The 5,203-nt window shown below is 42.5% G+C and overlaps 1 pseudogene; it reads right to left on the bottom strand.

The window, feature by feature from the left end:
* Nucleotides 1–269: 269 nt before the first annotated feature.
* Nucleotides 270–4,001, bottom strand: LOC111168223 (malectin pseudogene; annotated as a pseudogene).
* Nucleotides 4,002–5,203: the final 1,202 nt, after the last annotated feature.

Genomic DNA, 5,203 nt, shown 5'->3' with positions numbered 1-5,203 from the left:
TAAGTGTCCTGGGAAACTGTCCTGCCAAAGTCACATGAATATGGAAACAAGAGGGAGAAGGCAAGAGGGGAAGGAGTCAGAGGCTGTGGTCCAGGAACTGAACACTGTACTTTGAATGCCTGGAAAGAGGAGATAGTTTTGGTTACTATTCACATTTCACAATATGAGATTCATTCCATTTTATAACCTTGATTAAACTTAAATATATATATGTATGTGTGTGTGTGTTAACATTCCTTAGTTTATTTTGGTTAATGATTGTGAAAAATATAGAAATCCAAGCCAAATATATTGTTTCCTTTTCCATACTCATCCACCTTATTCTGGATAGTACTTTGCTCTCACAAATGGCTGAGTCAAAAGACAGCTGGAATGTAGATCCCTAAGGCCACTAAGATCAGAAAAATGAGAAAATGAAGCTGCTCTTGTCTGAGACATAGAGACTGGGGAGAGAGGATGGCAACTGAACCTGATTCTTTTTGGTTTGTGTTTTGAGATTAGACCTTTCATTATATTCTTCTCTTTCTCCTTTTTTCTCTTTTTTCATGGATGAGGCAGCAGTTTTGGTATGTCACTCACCATCCCTGCCGTGATGTAGAGTGCATGGACTTTGCAATTGTTATGGTACCCCTTTGGCAAACCTGATGTAGTGTTTCCCAGTGAAGGTTGACTCCTGCGCCTGCCCTCAGCTACCCTTTTCTAATGCTCATAGAGATCATCTCATCAAGAGTTGTGCTGTGCCTAACACTGTCAAAGATATCTGAGTCCTTCACCAAAACATGGCAACTCAATTATACACCAAAAATGTGGGATTGTGCAAAGGAAATCAGCAAATCTCAACACCAGAGAGTAGTCCCCTTCATCCCTGATGAGTACTTCCGATCAAGGATTCTTTGTTGTATCTCTCCATCTGTCTCAGGATCAGGAGTGCAGGACTGGAGCCTGGGATTGTAGATCAGGCCATAGTCTGAGACTCTACTTTCCAATGAATTCTTGAGAAAAATAGATCTCATGTATGTCCACATGTGCTTTACTACATACATCAATACCCTAAGAAATTCTGTGTGGCATCCTGGGTCCCAACATGACATGGAGCATGACCACCATGGGGGTCAGCCTCTGCCACCAAGGGCACCCTAGACAGATTCAGAAAAACAGGGTCATAGGCCTCAGATGCTGCAGACATTGTACCTCTCGCTTTCCATCAAAATTCTGTTTTATATTTTGATTTACATAGTATCTGTGCTATTTTTTCTCCCCTTAACTATATTTTGACTGTGTTGTAAATTCAGAGATTGTGTATCATAGTTTTTGATACTCTATTTTGCATTGAGCACAGAGCCTGGCACAGTTTAGATGTTTAGGAAAATTTGCTTTGTTATAATAAATTAATAGGTACAAATTATAACAGGAGACAGATTAAATCCAATCACAGATAAAGACTCTTGTTCAAGCTCCTTTAAAAAAAAAAGGAATCACCTTTGATAATACATTTCATGAAATATCTGTATCTTATCAACACCATGTAGTCATTTGGGGTTGCACCATATATGTAGCAACACCAAGGCAAGTCCATTTATGAGGCAATCCCTGATTTAGTTTTTAAAAGAAGGCTTATGCCCGATATTATTCAGAAAAATGCCTCAGGTCCTCTGGCTCAGACTACAGAAGTATTTTTTTCTTGAGAGAAGCAGCTCTTATTTGGGTCTGTCTTCACAGTAGTGCTCTATCTATATAAACTTATTTAATCCTCACAATAACCCTTGAGGTATGTATTATTAATCTCCATTTTAGACATGAAGAAACCGAGGGACAGAGAAGTAATCTCTGTGTGCCTAAGGTCAGGGAGCTGGTGGGGAATAACGGTACTGGGATTTGAATCTGGACAGTCTAGTGCCAATCAACATGTTTTATAATCATACATATGTACAGGTTTGCCCCACTCTTACTGCCCAGTCCTACTATTGCCTTTTCCTCATATCCTCAAGATATTGTATTTCCAGCCTTGACTTTCATACCACACCCTTATAACACTTTATCATCATGTATCTACTACCACTCTTCTCACTACTCTGCTGCTATGTCTCTCTTAAAGTCATCTGTGAAATTTTTTATCCATTCGCATGATCCTTCTTGATGTATCTGTAACATTAGCCTCATTCTTCTTTTAGTTAATTTCCCTTCCACCTCATTATTATAGGCATCCCCATAGGATAACTTCAAGAGAATTATCCTTAGAAGAGTATAATAAGAGCTGGCAAGTCAAGAACACTATAGCCCAAAGCAGGTACTCAACGATAAGTTCCTGAACTACAGTTTAGTTGGACTTGGATGGGTCACGAGGAGAAAAAGGAGTCAAAGTTGACTTCCAGGTTTTGGACCTGGGTCACAGAAAAAGTGCTAGATAGGGAAAATAGTAAAGTCTAGAAAAAGAGCTGATTTGGGATATAAGATTAAAACTTTAACTTAAAAGCTTGAAGTACTGTAAGAGCACCCAGATGAAAACATCCATCAAGCAATTGAAAATACAAAGTGAAAATTTATAAGGGTAAGTGAAATGGAGATAAAGACTGTAGAATTATTTGTTTGGAGATGTTGGCTGAAGCCATGAAAACAGGTGAGATTGTAAGAGAGGGAATGTTGAGAACAATCAAAAATTCATAATGGCCCATTACATGAAAAATAAAATACAAAATAGTCAACTTAAAACTTAAAGTCTTTCAGACATTCCAAGATGGTGGAGTAGGAGGATGTGGAGTTCATCTCTCATGCACAAATGCATCAAGAATACATCTACAAATGGAACAATTCTCACAGAACACCTGATAAACACTAGCAGAGGACCTCAGACACCTAAAAGGACAAGAAAGATCCCCATGTAACTGGATAGGATGAAAGAAAGAAGGGAAAAGGAAGAGGAGAGGAAGCAGGATGAGATCTGCTCCCCTGGCAGGGAGCTGAAGGTGAGGAGAAGTTCTCACATCTGGGAAATCCCCCTTACTGGTGGGAAGATCAACTGGGACAGAAAGTGAACTTTAGGGCCTCAGAGGAGAACACAGCAACTGGTTGGTGACAGACAAGACAGACTGAGACCTATACAGATGGTCCATGCCTCGGCCCTGTGTACTCCAGCCTCAGACGGGTGTCCACAAATGTGTGTGGGGGCTGGGTGCTGGAACGTGGTGTTTGGAGAGCAGACTGGATGAAGGGATTGCTGTTGTCTGTGAGGAGACGTGAATGAGGAACTCCACAACAGGAAATGCTCATGGAGGAAGCCCAGATTGCCACAGAAAGGAAACACCATTGTTGAGTGATACACTAAGGGCAAGGCTGCCATTGCAGCCTCTCTTCTCATGCTCTGGCTCCTGCCTCCACAGGCACTAGAGAGGGCTTCTACTGGAGCTGGGTCATGTGCCCCTGCCATCACCTCCTCCCCCCTCCCCCCACTGTGCCTGAGTGACACACTTGCTCCGATTGCTACCAGACAAGCTCACACATTTCAATCACTACCCCAGCATCCTCCTGCCTGGGTGGCCCACTTGCCCCAATTGCTGCCTTGGCTCCTTCCTGGCTGATAGGCTCATTTGCTCTGGCAACCTCAAGAGCAGACTCCATGGCAGGAACACATGAAGAAGTGGGGCTGAAACCACAGCTGAGCCCCGGGGCTGTGAGACAACAGAAGAAGGGCTGAACTCTCTCCCTACGGGTGTATAAACCATGGAGTTACACTTCCCCTGACAGCTTCCTAAATTCAGCACCCATGAAACATCCAAAAGGACAACAAGTGCTCCTGCAGTTGGAAAAGGTCTGGCTTTAGCAGCTGTGGGCTTTGTGGACATGTTCACATGAGGGTTGGGCCAGGCCAGAGTCTGAGATGCCTCCATAGCTCCCACAGTGGGTCCAGATGCATGACTACTGCAGTCCTGGGACCTGATCTCAGTGAATCTGCACTGGTGGCACAGTGAAAACAATGCCTGAGAGTCACCAGGGCCAATTGCCATCCTACCTACAGGTAAGATGAGACTAAGAGCAGTGCTAAAATAGTGTACTTTGTAAGCCTGTACAACAGGAGAAAGGAGACAACATAGGAGGAATACTCAGTGGCTTTTCTCCAAGTGGGAGTGCTCCAATCCCACCTACTTCACACCACAGATCAGAAACACACGTAAAAACAGATCTGGGGGCCTCTACTCCAAATAATAAGGAGCAGACCCCGGCCATGACAGGGCAGTGACAACCACAGAGCAAAGCGGGGGGCCCTGCTCAGCATCCAGGGCAGGCTCTGGACAACACAACACCAGTCAAACCCCCTATCAAGGGGATAATGGCACAAGCCTCTGGGTCAACCTCACCCACCAGGGGGCAGACACACAGAAGCAAAAGGAACTACGATCCTGCAGCCTGCAGAAAGGAGACCACAAACATAGTAAGTTAAACAAAATGTTACAACAAAGAAATAGTTGCAGATGAAGGAGCAAGATAAAAACCTACAAGGACAGATAAAGGAAGAGGAGATAACCAATCTAGCTGAAAAATAATTCAGAGTAATGAGAGTAAAGATGATCCAAGATCTCAGAAAAAGAATGGAGGCACAGATCAAGAAGATACGAGAAATGTTTAACAAAGACCTAGAAGAACTAAAGAACAAACAAACAGAGATAAACAATAGAATAACTGAGATGAAAAATACACTGGAATGAATCAATAGTAGAAAAAATGAGGCAGAGGAATGGATAAGTGAGCTGGAAGACAGAATGGTAGAAATTACTGCAGCAGAATGGAATAGGGAAAACAGAATGAAAAGAAAAGAAGAGAGTCTCAGAGACATCTGGGGCAACATTAAATGCACCAACATTAGAATTATAGGGGTCCCAGAAGAAGAAGAAAAAGAGAAAGGGTCTGAGAAAATATTTGAAGAGATTATAGTCGAAAACTTCCTTTACAGGGGAAAATAGTCACCCAAGTCCAGGAAGTGCAGAGAGTCCCATACTGGATAAACTCAAGGAGGAACATGCCAAGACACATACTAATCAAACTAACAAAAATTAAATACGAAGAAAAAATATTAAAAGTAACGAGGGAAAAGCAACAAATAACATGCAAGGGAATCCCCATAAAGTTATCAGTGGATTTTACAGCAGAAACTCTGCAGGAGAGAAGGGAGTGGCGTGATATGTTTAAAGTGATGAAAGGGAAAAACCTA

Source organism: Delphinapterus leucas, chromosome 14 (genome assembly GCF_059928025.1).
Source record: "Delphinapterus leucas isolate spDelLeu-1000000601 "Yukka" chromosome 14, BTC_Dleu_Yukka2, whole genome shotgun sequence".
Lineage (NCBI taxonomy): Eukaryota > Metazoa > Chordata > Mammalia > Artiodactyla > Monodontidae > Delphinapterus > Delphinapterus leucas.
The sequence above is the reverse complement of the archived record's forward strand: the minus strand, read 5'-3'. Positions and strand labels throughout refer to the sequence as shown.